The following is a 7445-nucleotide window of genomic DNA, read 5'->3' as shown; positions in this document are numbered from 1 at the left end:
GTTTGTTTTTTTTTTTTTCGAATCAAACAAAAGAAACGAACCTTGCACAATTGAATTCAAGCATAATGCTTGTTGATCTAATTGAGAAACTTTATTACAAGGTAGAAAAAGCAACAAAATATATCCACACAATGAGTCCAAAAATCTCCTTAAATTGAGGCTCAAAAAGAAAAAAAATGGTTAAGTAGATGGAGAGAATTAGATGGGTAATGGTTAAGGCTCAAACAAAGGTAGCAAATAAAGGTCTTCGGGTAAAGAAAAAGGAAAATGCGAGAATAGAAAAATGGTAAATGGTTTGCCCTTATCATTTTAATGCATAAAATCCCGTAATGTGGCTTCAACATGCATAATAAAGCAAGTTCTAGAATAAACAAACTAGGATTGATATTCACATAACAAAAATAATTAGAGCAAAGTGGTTGCTCATAGGCTCAAATCCTCACAAAGTTGGTAAATTTGCCATCAAATCATGTACACTCTTCAAATGAATCAATCATCAATAGTGGTGTAGAATGAGATGAAGGTATGAATGAGATATAAAAGGAAAGGTAAAAATGATAATAAGCGAGAAAGATGTATGTAGTAAAAAAAATGAAAGATAAAATGTGAGTGATGAAAGAGTATGATAGGAAAAAAAAATAGATGTAAATAATTTGAGATAGATGGGAAAAAAAAAGTAGTGAGAAAGAAAAGAAAAGATAAAATAATAATATATAAAGCATACTAACTCCAAAATCATTTAAGGATGAGTAGAGTGAAAATAAATGAGTAGAGTGAAAATACTACTTCCAGACATCAATAATGCAAAAATCCCTCCCCCACACCAAGAACTTACATTGTCCCCAATGTAAGATAATCAAAGCTCACATAAAAATTAAAGCGTAAGGATAAAAGTTTAAGGGCAAAAAGAAACTTCCCTGAATTGTGAGCTTTGATCCACATAACGTCTATGGGCTTGGCGGAAATGGTGGGGTAAATCCCACACTCTCGAAGTATGCGGCCAAATTCTGCTCCATCTTGTCACGGATTTCGATTCACGCGGCTGGAATGCAGGTCGTAGGCTGGTTGCGGACTATTGCTGCTCGACTGGAGCTTGCGGGTACACGGTTGCTGGTTCAGTTGCGCGCGGATGGGACTGATGCTGCGAACTGGTGACGCTGGATCTGCGTGCTGCGGCTGTTGCTGCGCGCTGAGGGATTGCTGGTTGCGCGCTGGTGATGCTGGTTGCGTGCGGGATGCTGCGCGCTACTGGGGCTGGTTCTGCTGCGCTAGTGGGTTGCTGGATCTGCGCGCTGGGGTTGATTGCACGTGAGAGCTGGGCTGACGTTGGTTCTGCGCGCTGCTAGGCAAAGGCTGGATCTGCGCTCGCGGGTTGCTGCGTGGCTGCTTGGTGAAGGCTGAATATGCGCACGCGTGGGATGGAGCTAGCTGCGCGCACAGTTGCTACTACTGCTGCGTGGGCTGGTTCGCGATGGTGGATCGCTGGTGCTGCGTGGCTGCTCGGTGAAGGCTGGAGAAGAAAACCAATTATGTGAATTAGGGATTTTGTGAACAGTAAATTTTTTTTTTTTCGTTTTTTTTTTCAAATAAAAAAAATATATATATATAAAAGAAAGAAAAGAAAGGAAAAGAAAAAAAAAGTTTTTTTTTTTAATTTTCAAATAAATAAATAATTTTTTTTTTATGATGAACCACTTTGAGACACAAAAAAAAAAAAAAAATTTCAGAAGTACTTTTCTAATAAGCACGTGGGCACGCCTTAAAACCATTTCACGTTAAAAATCACAGAAGTATTTATTAGTTAAGACGTGGGCACGCCTTATCAAAAATTTTCTTCTGACCAAAATAAGCAAACACATTATTTTTTTTTAAAAAAATCTGAATCAAAATTAAAAGAAGATATGACAAAAACCAAAATAAATAAATCATTTGGGTTGCCTCCCAAAAAGCGCCTTTGTTTTATGTCTTTGGCTAGACACATTTATGCATCAATCTCCATAATTGGGACTCTCGAGAGCCACATCCTCCACGATATTCACCGAAAAACCTTCATAAAAAGGTTTTAAGCGATGACCATTAACCTTAAGAACTCTGTCAGAGGTCGGACTCCGAATCTCAACTGCACCATGAGGAAAAACATTAGTAACAATAAAAGGTCCAACCCAGCAAGAACGTAATTTACCTGGAAAAAGTTTAAGTTTAGAATGAAAAAGAAGAACTTTTTGACCAACAGAGAACTCCTTTCTCAAAATCATTCTATCATGAAATGTCTTCGTCTTTTTCTTGTAAAAAAACTTCCTGCACTATAGAGTTAATAACATCTACAGAGAATACTGAATGTTCATCACTATGATATTTCATGGCATCATTCATATTGAATTCTATAACCTCTCCATCAAACTCCATAGTGAGAGTCCCTTTATGTACATCCATTTTAGTCCTAGCAGTCTTAAGAAAAGGTCTTCCTAGCAAAATTGGGACAGAATTAGAGGAGTTATCATCTTCCATATCAAGTACATAAAAATCAGCAGGAAAAACTAACTCATTAACTTGTACTAAGACATCTTCTAATACCCCATCAGGATATGCATTAGACCTATCGGCTAGTTGAATTATCACGCCAGTTTCTTTTAATGGACCAATATTCAAAGATGAATAAATAGAACGAGGCATGACATTAATAGAAGCTCCTAGATCTAACAAAGCCTTTTCAATTCTAACACTACCAATTTTACAAGGAATAGTAAACATACCTGGATCCTTGCACTTAGGAGGTAGTTTCTTTTGAAGAACTGCTGAAATATTCTCCCCCATGTGAACTTTTTCATCTCCTCTTAATTTTCTCTTAGAGGTGCATAGTTCCTTAAGGACTTTAGCATATCGAGGTATCTGTTTTATAGCATCTAATAAAGGAATATTTACCTCAACCTTGCGAAATGTCTCAAGGATGTCTTTCTCTTGTTCCTCCTTTTTGGATTTTGCAAACCGGCTTGGAAAAGGAGGAGGTATCACAATAGGTAGGGGTTTCGCTCTAGTGGGTTGCGCATCTTGAGATTGAGGCATCAATTCATTCTTCTCAAGCTCATCTTCTACATACTTTGTCACTTTCTTACTAGGCTCTTGCAACTCTTTCCCACTTCTAAGGATGACAGCACTAACGTTTTGCTTTGGATTCACATCAGATTGTGAAGGCAATCTCCCTAATACTTGAGACTCCAGACGGCTCACTGTAGTTGCCAATTGACTCATTTGGTTCTCCAAGTTCTGAATGCTTGCTGTAGTTGCCTGTTGAAATTGTTGTGTGTTAGTCGCAAGTGATTTAACAATTTCTTCGAGAGATATACCTGACTTGGAGTTTGACTGTGGAGGTGCTGGTTGTCTTGGTGGATACTGTTGTGGGAATCTTGACTGCCTAACTCCATAGCTAAAGTTGGGATGATCCTTCCATCCTGGATTGTATGTTTGTGCATAAGGATCATACCTCCTCTGAGGCATGCCTGGAAATCCTCCAACTGCATTGGCTTGTTCAATGGGTTCTTCTTGAAGTGTAGGACACATATCAGTTGAATGACCCATATTGTAACAAATACCACAAGTCTTCACCTGTTGCACATTACCTACAACAAACTTTTCCACAAGAGAAGTGAGTTTATCTAAACGTTGTTCAACTGAAGAAATATTTACCTCATTCACCGTTCTTGAAGTGGCATCTTGCCTGCTGCCAAATTGTTGTGCATTGGCAGCCATATTTGAGATCAACTCCCTTGCTTGAGTAGGGGTCTTGTTCACCAACACGCCTCCACTAGCAGCATCTATCATACTCCTATCCATCAATGATAATCCTTCGTAAAAATATTGAATAAGAAGTTGATCAGAAATTTGATGCTGAGGACAATGGCACACAATTGTTTGAATCGCTCCCAATACTCATACAAAGTCTCCCCAGGAAGTTGTCTGATCCCACAAATATCTTTTCTGATGTTGGCAGCTCTTGAAGCAGGAAAGTACTTCTCGAGGAACTGCTTCTTCAAACCATTCCACGTTGTAATCGATCCAGGAGGCAAGTAGTACAACCAATCTTTAGCTAGCCCATCTACAAAGAACGGAAAAGCACGCAGCTTAATCTGCTCTTCAGTCACGCCTTGTGGTCTCATACTTGAACACACAACATGAAACTCCTTAAGATGTTTATGAGGATCTTCACCTGCAAAACCATGAAACTTGGGTAATAGTTGTTGATTCAAGTCTGGTTCAGCTAACTCTCTAAGAGTTCTTTCTACAGGTGCAGGTCTATCCATCACTTGTTCTTCTGAATCGCTAGATGATTCAACTAAATCAGGCACTGTATCTGTTTCAGAAAGTAAAGGCGACGAGGATCGTTACTTAGCTCGCTTCGTCTGCTGTCTCAGCTAGCGAGCTGTCTTCTCAATTTCAGGATTAAACGAAAGTGTACATGTACGAGAAGAACGAACCATACACCAAGTAAAACATAAAAAGGATTAAATAAATGACACCAATCCCCAGCAACGGCGCCAAAATTTGATGGGTGTCGAAGCCAACAAAAATAAATTCCTACTCTAAATAAATTGTGTATAGTGATTGAGCAGGTTCGTGTCCACAGAGATCGGTAATTATTTAAATCCTTTTGAAACGTAAAACGTAAAATGGGGGAATTGTTGACAATAATAAAAATCAAATTAAAAATAACAAGAATGCAAATTAAAGTTGTAATTCAAATTGGAGAAAGCTCTGGTTGAAGGAATTAACTCAGCTTGATTCGACTACTGATCATTGATTCAAATATAGATTATTATTACTCATGAATAGACCGGTTATAGCTACTGAGACCCTCTAATAGCCAATCTCTCCTTAACTAGTCGATAACCAAGGTACGACCGTTGGTTATTTCCCTAATCAATAGACAACCCTAGATACGATCATAGAATTTAATCAATTGACAGCCTGAAAAACCAGAGAGACCCAAATCCTAATCAACACATATGATGATTCATTTAAATTAGATTGTTTATTCTCACAACACAACTCTCTGCTATGTTATTTGTCACAAACATTAAATTCTTCATACGATGAATCCTTTAATTGACAATAGATTAAGTTGATAATAAAATAGTGGCCAATTACCTAATTAACAAACATAATCATGAAAATAATTCAGAGAATAAACAAATACCCAAAAGTAATAAAACAATTAAAGCACAAGAAAGATCTCACAGTAGTGATGAATCAAAGCTTCATTAACCTTCAACCAGAAAAATGGGTTTAGTTCCTCATAGAGAGAAGAGAAAAATTAGATCTAGGGTTTCTTTTTCTCCAATCCAAAATCCCCTTTTTTTCACAATTGATTCCTCCCTTAAATACTCTCTCTCTCTTCTCTTTTAGAGTTCTATTTAAAATAAAATACTAATATCTAAAATATTAAATTCGTAATTACAAAAATAGTCAAAAATATAAAACACGTTAAACTAAAAACTGCAAGTCCGCAATTGACAGCACGCGCCCACGCCTTATCAACAAAATTCTTCTGCCGCTCATAATTTCTCCAAGGGAACAATCATCCTTAAACATCATCTTATAGCTCAATTTTATCATCAATCAATAGAATTGCACCTACAAAAGTAAAACATAAGTAAATCACTATTATTAAGTGCAAAACATTGATATTAAGGGAAGTAAATAATGCAAAACTAGTGCATAAATTGCACTCTAACACACGGCCACTAATATTATGGCTCTTTTATGATCTCTCAATAGAAAGCTCTTTTCCTAAGTTCTAATCTCAAAAAGTCTAACCCGTTTACCTTCGTTGGTTACCTTTTTATAGTCTTCCTTTGAATCTGGCCCTTCCTGCAATCCACGTCCATCACCTCTCTCAACTCTCGGAAGTGGGTGCGTCATTATCGTAGTTGTGGCTGAGTGGACTTCGTGCCATGATTCTCGAGCAGGAATGCACGTCTTGCCAACCGTCATTGACCGGGTCTCCCCCCCTCAACCTCTAGCAGGAATGGCCTTATGCTAAAACACAACACCCGATGAATACAATAATATTTTCATAAAGAAATAAGACAACTCAATAACAAAATTAATTTAAAATAGAGTAGAAAGATAAAACCTGAAAATTTAATATGAAATCACAAACTAAGTTTGATGATTGGAGGTTTTATGACTATAGAAAATATAAAAAAATAAACTATTAATTCTTTTTCTAGTAATGCATTTATGGTATCATTGTTTTAGGAGAAAATATTGCTAACAGGTAAGTTCGCAAATGTAGGTTTTTTTTAAAAAAAAATAGAGGTAGGAATTAACAATGTTTTAATTAAAATTTATTAATTTAACGTTACACAGAAATTTTATAGGAATTAAAACTATTAATTCTAGAGAGAATTTATTGGAATTTTGATAATTCATTTAAGAAAAGATAATTATAAAGCAATAATAAATTAAACTAATCATGATTGAGTTAGTTAGAACTTAGAAATTTATATATTTTTACTATAAAATAATAGATTTAAAATAAATATAAAGCCTTAATCTATAACAGGGTCTTAATCAATTGTCTAGTTGTCTAGAGAAAAAGCCACTCCTATATAATTATAAAGTGCGGATGCCCACATTTTTTTTAATGTGAACACGCTCTTAAACTATGCGGTTTAAAAGAATTAAAAATAAATTCTCTTAAATTCCATAATTTAACATCGTGTTTACACATAAAAAAAATAAGAGCGCCCGTACTAGATAAAGAGTCCAAGAGTAATATTGTGCGTGTGTATTGGGGATAATTTAATTATTGAGAAATTAAGTCAGAACCAAAATCTCTAATTTCGGAAGCTAATAATAATTGGTTAACTGATTTGATAGTTAAAGATTTACAATTAGTGAAATGTAACGTTTATTAATTAATTTTTTGATTTAACATTTATTCGATCAAAGTCATCTTATGCTTTAGTTGATTATCTGATCTAATATTTGTGTGTGATAGTTGATCTAATCGTACGTGTGTAATCAGTTGATGTCGAAGGCAATACTTGGATATATTAGCTGGAGATAAGATCATCGATCCTTATGTCGTTTAGCACGAAAATGAAGTGCACAGCATATCCAAACATGCTCCTTTTGATTAGACTTTTCACATTTTCATGATCCTCCGACATCTAATCGCATTGATTTTAGCTAAATGAGGTGGCTACTTTTCTTTTTTCTTGTTTCCAAAGAGTGAAGAAGATTCTGACAATGCCGCACCCATCATATTAATTGGTACTTTAAAAACAAAGGCCCTAAGGTATTTTGACGCTTAATCCACTATATTAATTAAAATTTTATGTTAGTTGGTTAATTGGAATTACTAATTGCATATTATCGAAAAAGAATTATCATAAAGTTTTAACAATCTTTTAGCTTGTAACATTTTCAAAATTAAACTGAAG

The 7445-nt window shown here is 35.6% G+C and overlaps 1 non-coding gene across 1 annotated transcript; it reads left to right on the top strand.

The window, feature by feature from the left end:
* The first annotated feature begins 3877 nt into the window (after window positions 1-3877).
* LOC112101278 lies at window positions 3878-3983 on the top strand. The gene has a single exon (XR_002907405.1). It is a non-coding gene; the product is annotated as a small nucleolar RNA R71 (small nucleolar RNA).
* The last annotated feature ends 3462 nt before the right edge of the window (window positions 3984-7445 follow it).

Source organism: Citrus clementina, unplaced genomic scaffold (assembly GCF_000493195.1).
Source record: "Citrus clementina cultivar Clemenules unplaced genomic scaffold, Citrus_clementina_v1.0 scaffold_2, whole genome shotgun sequence".
Taxonomy (NCBI): domain Eukaryota; kingdom Viridiplantae; phylum Streptophyta; class Magnoliopsida; order Sapindales; family Rutaceae; genus Citrus; species Citrus x clementina.
This window is presented reverse-complemented; position numbering and strand designations above follow the sequence as displayed.